The sequence below is a fragment of the Macrobrachium nipponense genome, chromosome 42, assembly GCF_015104395.2.
Source record: "Macrobrachium nipponense isolate FS-2020 chromosome 42, ASM1510439v2, whole genome shotgun sequence".
NCBI classification, from domain to species: domain Eukaryota; kingdom Metazoa; phylum Arthropoda; class Malacostraca; order Decapoda; family Palaemonidae; genus Macrobrachium; species Macrobrachium nipponense.
In genome coordinates, this window is record NC_061103.1 from 53,213,033 (window position 1) to 53,235,045 (window position 22,013).

General features: G+C 39.6%; 1 protein-coding gene across 1 annotated transcript in view; it reads right to left on the minus strand.

The window, feature by feature from the left end:
• LOC135213215 (gastrula zinc finger protein XlCGF8.2DB-like) overlaps positions 1 to 22,013 on the minus strand; it is a 154,923-nt gene that overhangs the window by 41,834 nt on the left and 91,076 nt on the right. The gene's annotated exons all lie outside the window — the stretch shown is intronic.

Below are 22,013 nucleotides of genomic sequence, written 5' to 3' on the forward strand. Positions count from 1 at the left end.
CTTTAAATTCTATAAGTCGGTGCATCAGACCCATTACGACCATACTGTCATGTAGTCTACAAAGGTAAAATATCACAGTTTCAAAAAGTAAATTGTATTTTTCCTAACCATACAAATCCTCGGTCCTTTACATAAGGAATAACTTTCAACATAGGCTGGAAATCGGTCGTAAGATAATAACAAGGTAGTTTGGCAGTAACTGTTTGTCTGCTAGTCGGGAGTCCCGCTAGACCAGACGTAAACATTCCACTTTGCTTTAGGCCCAGGAACAGATTGAGGGGTGGCATGAAGTGGGCATAAATGTAAAGGACCTCAGGTTAGTATAGTTAAGAAAAATACAATTTACTTTTGAAAATTGTGATTTGTTCCAACAAGTTGTGATTTGTTCCAACAAGTTGTGATTTGTTCCAACAAGTAATACAAACCCTCGGTCCTTTACATAAGGAAGACTCACTGATTGGTGGGAGGAATCTATTAGTCTTTTGAACAGACTGGTGTTCGCCCAACCAAGATTCCCACACTGGTCGTAAGCGCAAGGGGGGGAATGTTGCCTTTGTCCAACTGATCGGAGTAGAGAATTGTGAGACCAATGGCCAGACCTCTGGACCAATTCATGAGAGGGAGACAAGCATAGCATCTTATGAATAGCAAACAAGAACTTATAGTCGGATGCAAGAAGACAATTATACAAGTATTGGGTTTGTCTTATGACAGTAACCTCTTCCCCCTAGTTAGGGAAGGGACAGATATGTGCTTCTATACCCTAATGAAAGGGAAAGAATGGAGCTCAGTAATATAGCTTACCTGCATCGACCGTCCTTTCCAGCATGTGACAACCGCAGCTGTCTGCTCATAGGAAGAGAGGAGAATGAAGGAGAAAGAGAAGCCAGTCACACTCTCATTCGCACCCATTCATATGGTTACACAAGGCGAGATGCAACTTTGTCCAGTTAGAGGAGCCACCACGGGTCCCAAGGAAAAGGTTTCCCAGGACCTATGAGCAATATCCCGAAGGGTAGAAGGAGGTGAAGTGGTCTGGTTGGACCAAACCCCTGCCTTCAGTACCTGTGAAACCAACAGATTCTCGTGTAGGAGGAGTACGCTTTCCTGATAACCTCACAAAGCCAAAAAGAGACAGTGTTCTTGGACACGGGATAATGTAGCATCTTATCTGGATCGTTACCACAAAAGTCCTCTAGGGAGGGGATTGTAAAGGACTCGAATTTATCATCAGGGACTGAAGGATTCTGAGTCTTCGCTACGAAATCCGGGATGAAATGAAGAGTAAGAGATTCCCATCCCCTTGAGTGATTGACATTATAAGAGAGACCATGAAGCTCACCTGCTCTCTTCGCCAATTCCAGGGCCAGCAAAAAGACGGTCTTGAGGGTCAGATCCCAGTCTGACGACTCTCAGAGAGGGTCATAGGGTTCACGAGTCAAGCTCCCAGATGAGAGTTACATCCCACACAGGGGACCTGAGTTCCCTGGGTGGCCAAGACCTCTCAAAGCTCCTCATAAGAAGAGATATCTATATAGAAGAGGATATATCCACTGCTCGCAGTTTCAGGACCAAGGCCATGGCAGACCTGTAGCCCTTAACTGCAGAGACAGAGAGGAGCTTCTCTTGGCGAAGAAAGGCTATGAAATCCGCAATCTATTGAGGAGTGGCTCTAAGGGGAGAGAGACCCTGTCCAAAACACCAACAAGAGAAGACGGACCACTTTCCCTGGTACACTACTGCCTCTAGAGGACTGTCTGAAGTATCCTACCATCTCTGTTACCATCTCTGTTGCTACTCAGCAAGAAAATCCTAATGTTAGCAAGGATAACTGCCAACCATGAAGACACAGGGATTGTACTGCCAAGTGGTACCATTCTACGTGCGGTTGACACAGAAGGTTGTGCCACGGGGGAATCTCTCACGGTGCCCCAGAGAGAAAAGCCAACAGATCGGGATACCAAACGGCTGCCACTAGAATCATCCGAAGATGCTGGTGATCAGCACTCTGCTGATCACCTTGCGAATCAGACAGAACGGGAGAAAGGTGTAGACTTTGAGGTTGTCCCACAGATGTTGGAACACGTCCTCTGCAGCTGCCCATGGGTCTGGCACAACAGAGAAGAAAATCGGAAGTTTTCTGTTGTGTCGGGTGGCGAACAGGTCCACCACTGGACAATCCCATAGGTCGAACATCCTTTCTGCCACATCTGGGTGTAGAAACCATTAGGTCCCTATCACCTGATTCTGACGGCTGAGCTTGTCTGCCACTACATTTCTCTTGCCTGGAATGTATCTGGCTGACAGCTATACTGAGTGCGCTGCAGCCCACTTGTGCACCTGCACTCTCAACTGATGCAACGGGAGAGACACTAAGCCCCCTTATTTGTTGACATATGCCACCACCATGGTGTTGTTGCTCATCAACACCATGGAGTGTCCCATCACTCGATCCCAGAACTCTTGGAGGGCTAAGAAAGCCGCCTTGAGTTCCAGAACATTGATGTGAAGTTGCTTGTCGTGTCAATTCCACACTCAGGCAGTCAGCAACAACTCCTCCAGGTGTGAGTCCCAATCCTCATTCGATGCATCCAAGATTGATTGATACTATATTAATCTAGCATCACCACATCTAGGTCATTGATGCCAAACTATATAAAAAAACTATAAATTTTAATAACAATAATTAAACAGGATTATTTTCTAAAAAGTAATAAAAGATACTGGTAATTATAAAATAAATATAAAAATGAATTGTATAAAAAGAACAATTATTACATATACACACACACATACATACATACATATACATACACATACATATATACACATATGTATGTGCACACACACACACACACACACACAATACAGATATATATATATATATGATATATATAGATATATATATATATTATATATATATATATAATATATATATATATATATACAGTGGTACCTCGAGATACGAAAGGTTCAACTTACAAAAAACTCGAGATATGAAAGCCAATGCGAAAAATTTAACGGCTCTACATACGAAAAGTTTTCAAGATACAAAAGGTTTCTGAAAGTCCGAGATTCGCCCGATAACAATTTTGAAACTTGCGCTGCGCGCCGCCATCTTAGTTCTAGTAGACTCGCCACCATCCTCCTGCTCCCCCATTGGTTCCTGATGCTAGCCACCGCCATGAGATCCTTCTCTCCTATTGGACAGCATCCCTCCCATCATGCATCTTATACGTACGTGGTGGCGTGCCTACCCCGGCCACCTCGTACCAGAATCTTTATCATACGCACGCGGTATTCGTTCGGTCCAACGATTTCGTTTAGTAACGTAAATTTGTTAGTGATTTTGTTGTGCTACTTTATCGTGTTGTGTGAGAACCTAATTAGTATACGTACTACATAACTTAATTACGTACAGTATAGTCATGGGTCCCAAGAAGGTTGCTGAAGTTCACAGAAAGAAGAGAATGCTTTCTATGGAGACAAAAATGGGATAATAAAAAAGTATGAAGCTGGCTTGCAGTTGAGTGTGATTACTAAGGAATATGGCCGAAATCCGTCAATGATAGGCACCATCCTTAAGCAGAAGGAAGCCATCAAAGCAGCTACACCTTCCAAGGGCATGACTATTTTGTCCAACAAGAGGAGCCATGTGCATAATGAAATGGAAAGGCTGCTTCTTGTATGGATTAAGGACAAAGAAATCGATGGTGATACGATAATTGAGACGGCAATCTGCCAGAAGGCCAGCGCTATTTTCGGCGATTTGATTGCCCAAGCTGAAGACAACAGCGGAGAGGGGACATCAACAGCAACCCCAGAGTTCAAGGCTTCTCATGGGTGGTTCGAAAAATTCCATAAACGGACTGGCATCCATTCGGTGGTGAAGAAATTGAAATTACGTAAAGTATAAAAAAGTAAAAAGAAATGTAAAAATAAAAAAAAGACAAAATAGATTTTAAGTTTTTTGTAAAGTTAAGTGTTACAGTTTTGTTAATGTGTTTTGTAAAGTTTAGTTTGTTTTTCTGACATTTTTTTATGTGTTTCGTAAAGTTAAGTGTACGTATCTGCCGTTTGCCCTCTTCCTCTGTCGCCACTTTCGGAGATAGCCTCACTCGAAAGGTAAGCTTCCACATTTTACGTACAGTATTTCTTGTATACCATGTACACTAATACACTTATTTACAGGTTATTTTGCATTTTGTTATTAATTTAGGTATTTGTGATGGTAATTGCTTCATAGCAAAGAAAGATAAAGGAAAGGAGAACGCATTTTCGAGAAGTTCGGCAGCAAGGAGGTTTTCGTGCCACTGTTGGAGGCGCCTATGTTCGTGGTTGTTCCAGAATCGTCGGGCGTGTTGTGGAGTGCAAAAACGCGCCAATATTACGTGAGAAAAACCGCAATTCTCCGATGCAACACCTCGTCTAGATTCATCTAAGAAGTTCTAGAAATCCCTGGAGTCGGTGACGTTCGCCGTAGGCTCCGCCCCCAGAGTGCCGTATAAATACGACGAACGAACTTTGGAGAGGAGTGATCGTAGAAGGAAGAAATCGTAAAAGAGAGAGATCACCAGTTAGTAAGAGCCACCGATCAGATTATCAGTGAGAGATCAGCAGCAGCAGAGATCTTCCGTGAGATACGAGAAAAGGAACCGACGAAGTATCAATCAAAAGAAGAGTTGGTTGGATATTGGTCTATTCGTCTTCAGGTGTGGTCTACCGTGTTATCTCGACGTCGAGCAGACTTCAGAGAAGAAAAGGTCCTGTTACAGGTGTTGGGGAATTCCTGCCTTACAAGAAGATTAGCTTCTGCAATACGGAGTCAAGAGGATGTCCGCATTCGCCGATCTACATTTATGAAGCCAGCGCGTATAGTTGCATGTCTAAGGAGGAATGTGATAATTACGATATCGTGAAAGAAACCATTCTTAGCGCGTATAGGCTAGAAATTTGAGAAAGGATGAAAATATTACGTATGTAGAATACGGTAAGAAGTTAGATAGGCTGTTTTTTGATTGGTTAACTTCTGCTAAAGTTGATGATTTTGATAGTTTGAAGAACTTAGTGTTGTTAGAAAACTTCAAAGATAACGTATCCCCTGAGATTAAACTTTATATAGAGGATAGGCGAGAAGTATCTTTTGCAGGAGCAACTAGGCTAGCTGACGAATATAGTCTAACTCATAATTTGAGTGTTAGTAGGAAACGAAATGATCCTTCGTTTGGTAGAGTACAAAACAGTAAAGGTTTCAGTCCTAGTAATAGCAATGCGAGTAGAAGTGACTATTCCTGTTATACATGCGGAAAACCTGGTCATACGTCTTTGGTTTGTAAGAGTAGAATGGCATATAGTGGCTCAGAATTAACTTGTTTCCGATGTAATGGGAAAGGGCATTTAGTGAGAAATTGTGCAGCAGAAAGGAAGGACGGTAAGAAACCAGTATCGCTAGTTAACCTTTCGTCAAGTAGGGATGATGTGATGAGAGAAACTAGGAAAGTTTTTGGCGAATTTCTGTCGGAAGGCGTAGTTTCCTCTCTTGGAGGAGTAGATTCGAGAGAAGTGGTCTTGCTTCGAGACACAGGGGCCGCTGTATCACTGATAAGGAGTGAGTGTGTGCCAAACAGGGCAGAAATCAGTATGGAAGAGAAAGTTATGTTAGGTGGATTTCCTAACATTTGTGTTCTTTGTCCTTTGTTGAAGTTGAATTTAGAAAGTCAGGTAGTGTCAGGAGAAGTAAAACTTGCAGTTGTGGACAGTTTGCCCGTTGAAGGCGTTGACATTATTGTCGGTAATGACTTAGCTTTATCCAAGAATGTGAATCCAGTTGTGAGGAATATTCCAGTGCCTGAAATGGTAGTAACTAGGTCGGGTTTAGATACAGACATAGACTACGATCATAATTTGTTCGTGGATTCGAACGAGTGTGAGTTCGTGGATTCGAACGAGTGTGATAGAGGTAGCGAGGTTGATCTTAGCATGAGTGTGGCTGAGAGAGCGAACTCTATCGTGGACAGTAGTAGCCAAGGGGAAGGCGTAGCTGTCGAGAGTAACGTAGTGAATGTACCAGTATCTAGTACTAGTTACGGTGATGAATTAGGCTCTAACGTTTTAGATAAGGATGAGCTAGTCAAGTTGCAGAGAGAGGATGAGACACTAACCTGAAATTTTGAATGTGAGCTGGATGATGATCTCGATTATGTGTGTAAGGAAACTATTTGTTTAAAGGACGAAGTTTTGTGTCGTCATGTTCGGCCGAAGTCAGGTAGTCAAGTGGAAATCATAGAACAATTAGTAGTTCCTAGGAAGCTTCGTGAACTAGTTTTGAAGTTAGCACATGATGAGCAAGGACATTTAGGAGTAAATGAAACTTTCAGGTCTATTAGTAGGACGTACTTTTGGCCTAAGATGAAAAATGATGTATGTTTTAAGAGATATGTTTTAAGCTGTCTTGAATATCAAATTGCAGGGAAACCGATTCAAGTAATTCCCAGAGTTCCGTTGTGTAATATTCCTTCAATAGGCGAATCTTTTGATGATGTAATTATAAATATGTTCGGAACTTTGTCTAGAAGTAAGGGTAGAGATGATTGCATAACTAATCTTGATTATTATGAAAGCAATTTAAGAGATGTTTGGCAGCTTGCGGAGGAGAACGGAAGCGCTTGGCACTTAGCGAAAGAAAACCCGAACGGAAGTCAAGGGGAAACTAAAGAGAAACCTTATCTTAGAGCCAAAGAGAGAAGTTTGTGTGTAAGAGATAAACTTTTAGTACTAGTCTCGAGAGAAAGTCCATTTTTACCTTATAAGTACGAAGGTCTTTATTCAGTGTTAGAGAAGAGGGGAAATATATATCATAGAATTAATGTGTGTAAGAGTAGAGCAAAGTCAGTTAACGTAATTTTGCTTCAAAATTATAAACAACGCCCCGTGCCATGGCCTCCGCCCATGTAACAGTGTTACTGAGTGAGATTAATTTTGAGAAAAACACAAGAGGTGTTTTAGTATTTATAAGTTTCAGAGTTCAGAAAACGGAAAAAGTAAGAGAGAAGGATATTGTTATAGTTAGTAGCCTCTCTAGAGATTTCTCAGAATGAGTAGCTTAATGACCGTTTTCTGTTTTGGCACGAGTGGTTGAGTGAATGAAGAAGTATTAAAGCTTTATGCAGAATTGTTTCCCCGCTGTTTAATTTTTGCTTCTCTTTAGAAAAAAAAATAAAATCAATTGATTTCATTTTTTTTCTCTTTTGGGGGGGCGTGTGATGGTAATTGCTTCATAGCAAAGAAAGATAAAGGAAAGGAGAACGCATTTTCGAGAAGTTCGGCAGCAAGGAGGTTTTCGCGCCACTGTTGGAGGCGCCTATGTTCGTGGTTGTTCCAGAATTGTCGGGCGTGTTGTGGAGCGCAAAAACGTGCCAATATTACGTGAGAAACGCCACCGATTCTCTGATGCAATACCTTGTCTAGATTCATCTAAGAAGTTCTAGAAATCCCTGGAGTCGGTGACGTTCGCCGTAGGCTCCGCCCCCAGAGTGCCGTATAAATACGACGAACGAACTTTGGAGAGGAGTGATCGTAGAAGGAAGAAATCGTAAAAGAGAGAGATCACCAGTTAGTAAGAGCCACCGATCAGATTATCAGTGAGAGATCAGCAGCAGCAGAGATCTTCCGTGAGATACGAGAAAAGGAACCGACGAAGTATCAATCAAAAGAAGAGTTGGTTGGATATTGGTCTAGTCGTCTTCAGGTGTGGTCTACCGTGTTATCTCGACGTCGAGCAGACTTCAGAGAAGAAAAGGTCCTGTTACAGGTGTTGGGGAATTCCTGCCTTACAAGAAGATTAGCTTCTGCAATACGGAGTCAAGAGGACGTCCGCATTCGCCGATCTACATTTATGAAGCCAGTGCGTCGAACCGCCAAATCAAGTAGCAAGTATTTGAATTGCCGCACTGTTCCCCCAGTTCACGCAGTGTAAGATTCTATCTATTTATGTAAAAAGGAGATACCATTCTGCATTTACCTTTGTTAGTAAGCTTGTAAATAAACCTTTGTTGTGTTAGTGTTTCTTTCTATATTCATATCCCCAGTTTCAACTGTTTGTGTTGATAAGTTTTTTTTTATTTTATATCGAACCTGAAGCGGACCTCCCTCAGAGGCCGTAACATTGTCTCTGAGATATCTAAGAGTCCGTAACAGTATTGAATGGTCCACATTGTTGTAGTATTTCATTGTTTATAGGTCAATTTATCTTTATTATGAAATTTACTGGGGTGTTTTTGGAGGGCTTGGAACGGATTAGCCATTTTACATGTAAAATGTGGCCCAAGATACGAAAAACTCATGATACGAAGGGTGCCTCGGAACTGATTAATTTCGTATCTCAAGGTACTACTGTATGTATGTATGTATGTATGTATGTATATATATATATATTATATATATATATATATATATATATATATATATATATATATATATATATATATATATATATATATATATATATATATATATATATATATATATATATATATATATATATATATATATATATATATATATATATACAGTAGAGACCCGGTTCACGACCGTATTAGAACTCGACATAATCAGATTTCGCCACTAAATTTCCAATAAACTTTGTATCTGTTTTCAACCAAAAACCAGTTTCCGACCCCCGACCATATGATGTTTGTAAACAAAACTGTTTCCGCCAGCCGCCGCTAGTTGGCGTCATCCAGTGCTACCAAATGTAGCATAATTTCCTGTTTTTTAGCATAATTTGACCCAAGAATTGGAGATTAGCATAATTTCTTTCACACTTAGGGTTCTAGTACAATTTTAGAATGTATTTTCACTAAAATTTTAAATAAAATGCAGAAAATTCCTCAATTTCATACACAGCTATAGTGAATGTATCTTCAAGTGAAATTGCCTCAAAAGCAGCACTAACAAATGAGTTAATTGCTAAGTTTGAACCCAACTAAGGAATGTTAAATTTTGTGAATATAAATAAATACCCACAGTGGCATGACAAACGATCAGTAAAGTGTTAATAATGTTTTTTCTTCATGAGTAAAGAATTACTTTTTTTCCTTTTTTAAGTTTTATTTTTTTCAGTAATCAAAATTTTAATTATGTCTGAAGTGATTTTCGCACAATTTTCAAGTATTTATTCATTGTGTATGTGATCTGTTAAAGAAAAATAGTGTTTCAGTGGCATGATAATGATCAAGTAATAAGTACGTATGTTTTTCTTCTTGAGTAGAGACTGGTTTGTTTGTTTACCTTTTTTTTAGTTTTAATTTTTCAGTAAATATCAGTAAATAACAAAATGTTATATTTGAAGTAATTTTCACACATTTTCAAGTATTTATTAATTGTTTATGTGACCTGTTAAAGAAAAATGGTTCTGAGTGGCATGATAATGATGCAGTAATAAGTAAAACTTGTTTTTCTTCACATTTGTATGTGTGATCTTCACACATTTGTCAAATAGTATAATAGTGATTGCATATCAAATAGTGTACTAGTGATTGCGTATGTGATCTATTAAAGAAAAATGGTGTTTTATTACGAGTTTCCTAACATGTAAAGATCATCAAATTATTAGTTATAATATTGTCTGTTCGTCACTTTTTATCATTTGACCTAATATATAAATGTTTTAAATTTCCATTACATCGTTGTTTTAGCTCAAATGTATTAGAGAAATGAGATAATGATAGATTAATAGCATAATTCTGGCACAAAATTGCACCATATTTGGCATAAATTCTTGCTTGGACCGACTAGCATAATTTAGCAAAACGGTTGGTAACATTGGTGACGCCACTCAGTGACTCAGCATTGTTTAAAGTCCGCAACTAATGTTTACAAACATGTGTCGTGTCTTGTACACCTTGCGCGCATTTCGTTTGCTTTTTCGGTGGTATCAACTCTATACGCAGTTACCTTTTGATTCATCATGGGTCCTAACATTACTACTGGCTATCTATTAAAACCTTTTGCTATTGTTAATCTCTGAAATAATGGAAAAGTGTTTACATGGCATCTCGCGTTTTCCTTCTTCAAAATGTTTCCATCATTTCCAACTCCAAAATAAACCTCAAATTTCGTCTATCCTCTCCTCTGCATGAAAGTGATGAGCGAAAAAAAAAGATTTAATCAAGCACCCTTGCTTGATTTTTTTTCAAGCGTAGACATATTCTAAAACCATGCTCACACTTGAGGCGCGCGTTTCAGTAGCAAATGCAATACGTATTCAAGTGTTAGGTTTGGAGTGAAGGCAATGTTACGTACGTAGGTTACATGTGCGGTTCGGTAGTGAATGCAATCTTTAAGCTTTGTTAAGCTTTCCGGTAAAGAAGAAGTTAGTCATAAGTTTATATCAGAGAAGCCACTATGCCATATTAAGTGCGTAGTAATCAAGAAATTAAGAAGAATCTTTTATGTCGGACTGTAATATGTTAATGTTTACATGTAAGATTTGGTAGTGAAACCAGTTACATACGTAACATGTTCGGTTCGGTAGCAACGCAATCTAAGCTTTTTAAGTGTGCTGGTAAAGAAGAGGTTAGCCTTAGGTTAACTCAGAATCCGCTACGGTATACATTAATTATAGAAGTTAAGTAGATTCTTTTAGGTCTACTGTAAAAATACGTCATTGTTTACGTGTGAGATTTGGTAGTGAAACCACTGTCACATACGTAACGTGTGCCGTTCGGTAGCGAACGCAATCTTAATCTTTGTTAAGCTTGCTGGTAAAGAGGAGGTTAGCCTTAGCTTAATCAGAGAAGCCGCTATGGTATAGAATAATTATAGAAATTAAGACGATTCTTTTATGTCTACTGTAAAAAGACGTCAATGTTTACGTATGAGGTCTGGTAGTGACACAGTTTACATATGCAACGCGTGCGCGCTAACGAACGCAATCTGTATGCTTCGTTTATAAGCGTCCTCGTAAAAGAAAAAAAAAGAGGTTAGCTTGATATTAAACTCAAGAGATGCTGGTACGTAATGGTATAGTAATTAAAGACATTAAGAAGATTCTTTTACTTATGCGTACGTATATATGTACCATGCAGTACCATAATAATTGTCAAAGTCCAATAAGCTTGAAACCAGCCCTGATATTGGACAATTTGCCGTAAAAGACACACCTTTTTTTATAAGGACATTTATGAAACAAAATCGTTAGTATCATAACATTACATTTACTGAAAGATAATTTTCAAGCGGTTTTATATACAGTATTGCAGTCGACTCCGTAAAAGATTTACCATAAATTAATATCGAATGTAAATGTTTCTAGGCTTATAGCGAGATATGGTTTCTTTACTACCATAGTCCCGATATAAACCACCAGGGCTGCGCTATGGTTTGTTTACATCCTTAATTAAATGCCGACTTACTGTAGGCAAATTTTTGCAAGTTTTTGATAAATATAGATTGGGTTTAATTTTAATAGTTTATTAATTTACTATAATAATTAGACTTGCTTTTCAATGTTTTTATTATGTTAGCAACACGTTTTATGCCTACCCACTACACTACGTTCTACTTACTATTTACCTAGGTAGCCTATGGAGTTTGGTCAACAATCAGTTGGACACAGGCTAGTTTTCTTTTATACTGTATATTACACATTTAAAATTATAAATATACGTTTAACATGATATTTATTTAAATTTTAACTTATTTAGTTGTAATTTACATGTAATGTATTGTATAAAAAGGCAAGGTTAGGTAATAACTGATGGTCAAGAACGGATTAATCCATTTTCAGTTATTTCTTATGGAAAACTGGATTCCGTTCTCGAAATAATCGAATTTCGACGCTCCTTCTGCAACGAATTATCGTCGAGAACCGAGGCTCTACTGTGTATATATATATATATATATATATATATATATATATATATATATATATATATATATATATATATATATATACAGTGGACCCCCCGTATTCGTGTTCTCCGGATTCGCGGACTCACACATTCGCGGATTTCTCTCGGGAACGTTTCCCTGCATTATTCGCAGAAAATTCGCGCATTCGTGGTATTTTCTATGAGAAATATCCACAAATTCCTGGTTTTTGTTATCAATTTCATCATAAAATGCACTTTTTATGATAAAACTATTAAAAAAACCAATTATGAAAATTTTTAGTGGTTTTTCTTAAGTTTTAACTAACAAAATAGGCTGTTTTTAGCGTTTTTATAGGGGTTCCAAACATTCGCGGATTATAACTATTCGCTGGGGGGTCTGGTACGCATCCCCCACGAATACGGGGGGACCACTGTATGTATATATATATATAAATATATATATATATATACATACACTATTTCAATAAGAATAAAAGCAAGGCACACACAAGCATTACAGTTTATCTAAAATACCAGTGTTAAAAAGAAATCCAAATAAGCCAGTCATGTTAAAAATCCCATTTGCTCCTAAAATTTTTGACAACTTATAAACATTATTCTCCTTCCCATAGAATAGATATTGATTGCGCTGTTCCACCAAACTGGGGCACTCAACCAGCAAGCGCATAACAGTCAGTGGAACTAGGCAATCTTCACAGTATGGTTCGTGATCACGACTCATCAAGTAGGAATGTGTCAGCCTAGTTTGTCCAATATGCAGGTGGTCATTTCTACATTAGTAGTTAAATTTGACCAAATATTTTGCCAAAGTACTTTATGCTTCTCTCTAATTGGAGTATATAAATCTCTGCACGGCAGCTTAAATGATCTGGGCTCAATACGAGAAACAGCCTCTTTGGCAATTGCATCAGCGCATTCATTTCCAGATATTCCAACCTTGTGTGCGGGAACCCAACAAAATTCAATATTAAAACCCCTCCGCTTAGCTAAAAATAACCATTCTAGAATACTTAAAACTACTGGATGTTTGGAATAAAAATCTTTCAGTGACTCTAGAGCACTTCTTGAGTCACAGTACACAATAAAATTCTTATCACTACTTTTTAAAACTTCTTTGACAGTATTTAAAATTCCATATAATTCTGCAATAAATGCATGCATTACTTGAGAGCCTTCCACTACGCTCAAAGGACGGAAAAACTATGCCAAAACCAGTGCCTGGACTGGTTTTGGATACATTGGTAAAAATGGGATAAAATTATCATGTTGTGACATATGATCTAAAATGGTATAACATAGTATTTTATCAGAGACATTCTTCTTTGGTTAATTAAAATAAGTTACAAAACTCTACTGCAGGATTTTTCCAAGGGGGAGATACAGATACCCTCATCAGTAGTACACATTTGTCTGGAATGTTCAAGTCTTGGAGGGTTGATTTCAGTCTGAAGGCATATGGATGTGGCATCTTTGGATGACTTTCATAGAAGTTATCAAATTTTGCATTTCTTAACAACTGTCATACTAGGGATCCAGAAAATCTTTGGAATCTGAACCAGCTTTGAACCAGCAAATCCTGGTAATGTAAGTGTAGGAACATTTCTCTAGCATCTACTAACATAGGTACTCTCAATGGGGGAAGTCCTAAACGCTCCAGCAGCAATCCTAATTCCAGTATGGTGACTGGAGTCCAAAATCTTAAGGTGACTTGGGGTAGCCGAGGTGTAAACTTCACATCCATATGTTAATCTTGATGAAACTAAGGCTTTATACGATCTTAATAACTGGAGTCTATCAGCTCCCTGAATCGTGCTTGACAAAACTTTCAAGATGTCCAAAGATTTCTTTACATTTAGCCCTGAGATTTAGGAGATGAGGAAGCCATGTCAGACGAGAATCAAAAATCATCCCTAAAAACCCTGTTTCATTAACACAAGCTATTCTCTGGCCATTTACATATAAATCTGGATCTGAATGTATCCCTCTAATTCTACAGAACTGCATGGCTACAGTCTTTGATGAAAAAAATCTAAAACCCTGCATTTCAGCCCATTTCACTATCTTATTTATTATTACGTATTTGTAGATGACATTTAGCTACTGACATACACGCAGCTGCAAAAGATAGAGAAAATTCATCTAAAACAGTATGTGCATAACATCAGCAGGTATTTGCTTTACTATGTCATTAATTGTTAGACCAAAAGTGTCACACTTAACACACTACGCTGAGGAACCCCTTCTTATTCACATACTTCAGACAGAAATGCTCTTACTTGTACCTGAAAATAACAATTTTTTAAGAATAGCTTAATAAAAATATCTAATTCTCTTAAACCATATTCATGGACTACTTTCAAAATTCCATACCGCCAGGTAGTATCATACAGCTTTTCTAAGTTGGAGAAAACAGTAATAAAGTGTTGCTAGAGGCTAAGGCTTCACATATTGCAGATTCCATTCTAACTAAGATATCAACAGTGGATTGCATACAACATTGGGCTGAGGAGAAATAGTTTCCTCTCTCTAGATACCACACTAAGCAAGCATTCACCATTTTCTCCATCAGTGTACACAAACAAGGTGTTAGGGCAACCGGACAATAATTTCCTACAAAAGAACTATCCTTTCTGGGCTTGATGAATGGAAGGATTCTTGTTAGTTCCCAACATAAGGGGTAGTAACGTTCTTTAAAAATTCTGTTTATTTTACTTAGGATAAATCTTTTAGTATTCTGAGAAGGGCTTTGATCATAGAATATGAATTTTCATCAGGACCAAGGAGCAGATTCATTAAACTTTGAGAGAGCCAATGCAAATTCTCTCATAGCAAATGGAATAGTATAAGACTCCTCTTTAATTGAAGTGAAATCAAGATAATGCTGTTCCATTTGTTTTCTGTGGTTTGCATATGGTTTCTCCTTATCTTTCTGAGATATTTTAGCAAAATGTAGGGCAAACTCATTTGACACTACCTGCAGATCTACTACATTGATGCCTTTTATTTTTAACACAGGTGGTTGGCTAGGTACAAACTTTCCTGTTATTTCCCTTACTCTCTTCCACACTAATGTGATGGGAGTTTTGCAATTTATGGAGCAAATGAGCTTACTCCAAGAATTTCTTCGTGCATTTTTAATTTTAAATCTAAACTTTGCCCTAGTCTTACAAAATTCTACCAGATAGTACTTACATTTCTGTCTTTTAAACCTGTAAAACCAGATCTCAGAGTTCTATGGGTTACATGGCATTCTTTTGACCACCATGTACTGGTCGAAGCATAAATAGACTTGATGTTCTTGGAATTGACTGAAGTCCAGCTGCAAATAAAGTAATTATTAACAATTCAATAGCCTCCTCAATACATTCAAATTCCTCTGCTGTAGCTTTGATTGAACTATGTTCTTCAAAACTTGCCCAGTCAGCTCTTTTTACATTCCACGAGGTAATCTTGGATATGGAGGACTTAATCCAGTGCTAATGACAATTGGAAAGTGATCACTACTGTGCCTATCATCAATCACTTGCCAATTGAAGTCCATAATGGCATCGGCACTACATCTTGACAGGTCGATGGCTGTTAAAGTACCGATCAGTACATAGAAATGGGAAGGTTCCCCAGTGTTCAGAACACCAACATTTTGACCTTCAATAATGGATGACAGGCAATTTCCTGTTTCATTAGTAATTAAATCCCCCCATAAAGGATTTCTTCCATTCAGGAAGCTGTCTGATGAGACTACAGAAATCAGTACTATGGAAAGCTACATTTAGTGGAAGGTATACATCACAAATCGTATATCTCCGAGCTAGAGACACTTGCACTGCAACAGCTTGCAAAGAAGAATGAACAGGAAAATACTTGTATGATGTATCATGGCAAACATATAACATTGCTCCACCCTAATTTCTATTATTTTAATTTAGATCTGAATGGAAAACAACTTATTCTTTAGGGCAAGGAATAAAATCATTGCTAAGCACAGTCTCTTGCAAAGCTATGCAAATGGGGACAACTCAAAAATTAGCATTTTGCTCTCCTCCCATTAAGCTCTCAGGCCCTGATAATTCCACTGAAGAAAATTTGATAACTTACTTGAGTTTTAGAGGCCTTGATAATTGGGACTCCCTGAAGATATTTTGTCTTAGTAGGGTTGACAGGAATTTGGGGAATCCTGCTTTGTTTTTTCTTAGAAGGAGACTGCCTGCCACCCTCAGCCTCTTTTCTTTTAGGGACTGATATTGCTACCTCCATACAGGAAGCAACTTCTGGTTCTTGACTGGCTGCTTTTGTCCAAAGAGGTGGTTGGATTATTTGGAAAATCTGTAGATGGTGATGTAGTTCCCAAGAGGGCATTGCATCAGCTAAGGAGAATGACTTCCCAAAAGAGGCATGTACATCAGCAAGAACAGACATGCACTCTAGATTATTTACACTAGTCAAAACTGATGATGCCTCCAAAGAGACTGATGCATCAGCCAAAGCTGATGCTGCCCCCAAAGAGGCCGGTGTACCAGCCAAAGCTGATGCTATTTCCAAAGAGTTTCACACATAAACCAAAGCTGATGTTGCAGTTGTAAACACTATTTTGAGCTTTACCCAAGTTGTTTTTTATATATACTGGTTTCAGCTACAAAGGATTGATGAATGTTTCTACCTGATCTAGGTGAATATCAAGCAGTATTTGAATTAGTTTTCCTCCTTCTCAATTGTTGTCTATTTGCAGCAACACTTGCAAAAGATACCCCTGGTCTTAAATATTTGCTCAGTACTATTCTTCTGGCTTCTGTAAATGTAACTTTTTCAAGGACTCTAGTATATTGTACTTCTTTCTCAAAAAGGAAAACATCACAAGTTCAAGGATGACTGCCAAAATGAAGGCATTTTGGTTCAGCATGGCAATCACCATGCTCAACTTCTCCACAATTTATGCAAATCGCAGGGTTTCCTTGCAACTTGGATCTACAGGACCCAATTATATGCCCATCTACCTGACAGTAAAAACACCCTGGGTCTCGGCATGTACTGTTTCACTTTATATCTGTATCATGCTGCTTTAACAAAATTTGGTAATTTAGATGAATTGAAAGTTAATAATAACTGTGGGATAGGAGACCATACCCCTCTTACTTCCTTTTTCAGTCTTTCCACCTTTAATAACCCCTGATCTTTAAGCTCACCTTGCAGTTCTTCTTCAGCATGAACCCTAAGATGAGGGTATGATTGAAGGTATCATGTGGTTTACATCCACTTTGAACGCCTCCCAGTAACCTCAGAGATTTCAATTTCTCGCTTTCTTCTAAGGATCTAGTCTTTAACAAATGTTTATTTCTACCATGTGGCAATATCTTAGGTTCTCTCCCACAGTATTTTACAATATCCCTGTGTACTTCAAAAATATTTATAACCTCATCATCAAAGGTAATTGTTAGATACTTATCAAATTCACTAGGTACACTTCCTCCAGATTCTTCTATGCATTTTTTCCCCACAAAATTCTTTCTCTTTGATTGGGAATATATGGTGCCACTGTAACAACACTGGATTGAAGAGTGCTTCCCATGTCTGGTTCTGTGCATTGGTCATTAGGATTTTGGGGTTTTAATTTCTTCATAAAACGTTAAATAGCAGGTTCGTCTAGGCTGTCCCTGTACCCACCACGGAGCCACATTTAGAGGATGTATTTCACTTGTTGGGGTACCTAGGGACTAACCTAGATATATATCTAACATCCAGTACCTTGGGGGTTGTCATTCCATCGAGATCGGACCCAGCACTCAGTGCAGGGTTTGACATAAAAGTTTCCCCTCGCTCGACCACATTGGGTACTCCAGTTCTACGGAGAATATCAAAAGTAGGTTCTTAATGTCTAAATGAAGTAAACAAGCAAGGAATACAAAGCAGTGCCATACTGGCGAAACATTTCTGCCAGACGGGCGAGATTTTGTCATTATATTTCATACATAATACATAAGAGAATGACATACATTAAATACACAGGGAGGTACAGTAGTGCCTCAGGATATTAATCCATTCTGACTTTTTTGTATCTTGAACCACACTTTACATGTAAATTGCCTAATTCGTTCCAAGCCCTACAAAACCGCCCCAGTAAATTTTATAATACAACTAAATTGACCAATAAACAATGAAATACAACAATTTGGGCCATTCAATACCTACATATACTACTATATGTACCTGTAAATAAAGTTTATTAGTGTACATGGTACACAAAATACTGTACGTACATACGTATGTAGTAAAATGTGGAACCTTACCTTTCGAGTGAGGCGATCTCCGAAAGTGGCGACAGAGGGGGAGGTCAAATGGCAGAAAACATGAACACTTAACTTTACGAAACACATTAACAAATGGCAGAAAACATTAACACTAAACTTTACGAAACACATTAACAAATGGCAGAAAACATTAACACTTAACTTTACAAAAAAAACTTAAAATTAAATTCTTTATTTTTTTTGTAAAAATTAAATTTTTATTTTTTATTTTTTTTTACTTTTTTATACTTTACTACGATTTTTTTTTTTTTTTTTTTTTTTTACAAAATTTCAACTTCTTCACCACCGAATGGATGCCAGTCCATTTACAGAATTTATCAAACCAACCCCGAGAAGCCTTGAAGTCTGGGGTTGACATCGATGTCCCTTCTCCTCCGTCGTCTTCGGCCTGGGCAATCAGATCACCGAAAATAGCGCTGACCTTGTGGCAGATTGCTGTCTCGGTTATCGTATCGCCAACGATTTCTTTGTCCTCAGTCCATACAAAAAGCAACCTCTCCATCTATTCATGCACGTGGCTCCTCTTGTTGGACAAAATAGTCATGCCTTTGGAAGGTGTAGCTGCTTTGATGGCTTTCTTCTGCTTAACGATGGTGCCTACTTCAGCAGTATTCCTTAGCGATCACACTCAACCGCATGCCAGCCTCATACTTCTTGATTATCTCCATCCTCTTCTTTCCGTGAACTTCAGCAACTTTCTTGGGACCCATGACTATACGTAATTAAGTTACTAATTAAGTTCTCACACAACACGATAAAGTACAAAGCGAAATCACTAACACGAATTTACGTTAACAAAACGAAATCGTATATATGAACGAACGAATTCCGCGTGCGTACGATAACGCTAGTGCGACGGAGTGGCCGAACGACGCCTTTATGTAGAGCATGATGGGGTAGATGCTGACCAATAGGAGAGCAGGATCTTACGGCGGTGACTAGCATCAGGAAGCAATGGGAGAGTGGGAGGATGGTGGCGAGTCTACACCTCCCCCCTCATGCTCATAGTACAATCTCAAGCAGACTCTTTCTCTCCGAGCCTTTGAGAACGACGTGGGGACAATGGGGGAATATCAACTAGAGACTGCTTTTCCTGGTCCAAGCAAGGGGCCACAGGGGAAAGAGGGGATGGGTCAACACCAAGGGGGTGGCACTGGCTGAAGGAAACGACAGTTTTGCCACCAGACACAACAACTAGGGAGACAAATTTCATAATCCCTTGACCTGCTAAAACTCATGACTACCCCGACCTTGTTCCAGCAGCGAGATGTTGGGTCTTGGATCCGTACATGCTATCCAATAGTCAACCTCGGTAGGGGGTGGGCATGCTGATGACACTGGGTCTTAACCTGCTCAGCACGGGAGGTAGCACAGGCGGCAGCATGGCGGTCACAGTTCCCGGTCTCAACCTGCCACCCCTCTGAAAAGAATGCATGACCTAAGAGGTCAACCATACAGGATCTGGGCGGGGAAGTGGCCTGTGAAATGTTGCCATAGGGTACAGTTGTCAGGATGAGATGCTTGATTGACTTTATGGTGGCCTCGTCATGACCATTCGATTGTGGATAATATGGGGAGGTTACAACATGTCGGACTCCCCCATCGCTCCATGAAGTCCAGGAACTTGTTACTGGTGAACTGTTGTCCTCCATCAGTTCTGAGGCGGAGAGGCTCACAACTTCCTGGAAGTAGCGGCAGAAGATCCTGATTGTATTAGGAACAGTAGCATCACCTTTGCATGGGACAACAACAGGCCATCCTGAGAGTCGGTCAAGTATGACAAAAAGGCTTTTGCAGTGACGGTAAATAAATCTGCTGAAACAGACTCAAAGGGCCTTGTGGGGTTGTCATCATTCATTAATGGTTCCTGCTTCTGGGTTGGCTGCAATACCTGACATGACTCACAAGCTACAATTGTGTTGACGATGTCCAAGTTGATACCAGGCCAGAAGACAGCCTGTTTTGCCCGGTGCGTAGTAGATTCCATGCCCTGATGACCATCATGTAGGCAGGACAACATGCAGCAGCAGAGGGCAGCAGGAACCATAACTCTTGCTCCTTGCAAAATGAGCTCACCATCAGCGTAACGCTCGTCCTGTATCTTCCAGTATGGGAGTAAGGAGTTATGCAGATCATATCTGTTGGAGGGGAATCCTAAGGTGACACAGTCGACTAGGTGAGTGTAGACAGGGTCTTCTCTTGCTGCATCTCGTAGATCCTGAAGAGTCCTGTCGGCATCCTGAGCTGGAGACTTTCCTGAAGAGGTGACATGTACACAGCAATGACTGTTCGGAGATGGGTAGCAGAAGGGGCACCTGTGATTTTGTCCTCTGGTGCAGGGTGGCTAACTGGGGCTCGAGACAGCATCAGGAATGTTCAGAGACTTGCCAGCATGCCACAAGCTGTGAACTAATGGGGCAAAATTTTCTCCTTATGATGCTGGAGGCGAGGATTCTCGATGTCACTGATACTTGTAACCACTTTTGTGGATGGTTGGGTGGGTCAGCACAGCTTTAGCCTAATTTTCTCAAGTAAAAAAGTTAATGAAACACATATGGCAGTGCACAGTACTTCCGAAAATTAGACGAAGTTTGAAACACTCAAGTGCCCTAGTGGCATGGAAATCCATGTGTCGGTTTAAAAGGGGTTCATGAAAAACACAATGAAATGCATAGTAGGCTGTGTAACCATATCCTTTCACCTGTTACTGCCTACCTAGTGGATGGGTGCAGCTTCATGATGTCACATTACGTCTATGTCAGAAATGGTTTTGGAATCCTCCTCTGTGATTTTCTCGGTTCTGGAATTGGCTACTTCATTTACTCTATGAATCCCAAAACTATCAAACTTAGGTACTAAATAATAATTGCAAAAATTGGATATGGTTATAAAATAGACACTTGCCACCTTCCACCTCTATCCAATGCTTTGATAAAAAGTTATTGCCGAAAAACAGCCTTCCATCGGCTCTGAATCCTTTAGTAAATGTTGGAGACAATAAAAGGCTAATAGAACTTCCAGGTTTGTTTTATTGTCAGCCCCTCTCTCCCCTTGCTAGAGAGAGGGGGAGGAGAGGGGGAGGACTAGCATCTAATAATCTACTCTAGATTATGGAAAGGGCAAGTGACTTCCAGGGGCCAGTACTGGTGCCATGGGGATCCGTGTAACCCCGTGCAGTGGTAAAAGGAACTGGTACTGGTGTCATGGGGGTCTATGGAATCCAGTGAAGTGGTAGAAGGAACTTTTCCGGCCAAGGAAGGTGACTTCCGGGGATCAGTACCAGTAACATAGGGGCCTGTGGAACCCCGTGCAATGGTTCTCATTCCCGTAAACACATCAGGAGAGCAAACGAGAGATCCCTTAACCTTTTCCATGGAAGACAGATGACCATTACAAGACCTATGGGCATTCATAAAGCTGGGAAAAACAGCTTCTTCCTCCCCTTGATTCTCTACAAGCAAGGCAATAGGAGACGGTGAAGGGGAGACAGCTCCCTTAGGAGTGGCAACAACAGGACACAGTTTGACTGATGGCAGGAAGGAATCAGAGAGAAACCTTGGCATCACTGGAGGTGTGTTGCAATCTGAGGATGCCAGAGAAGCCCTCTTCTCTCTCCCTCTTCCTTTTCCAAACAAACTGCACCCTTTGTTCTGATGGCCAAACACAACACTTGGAACAAGGGCTAGATTCACTACACACATTTTCTGCTCAGAGTGCAGGGGTATGAAGATCTATCTCAAGGAAGGAGAAGAAGCGATGCAAGGTCTGTCGTTGCCAAGGCAACACCTCATGTCACACAGCTTTCCCTCCCTTGGCT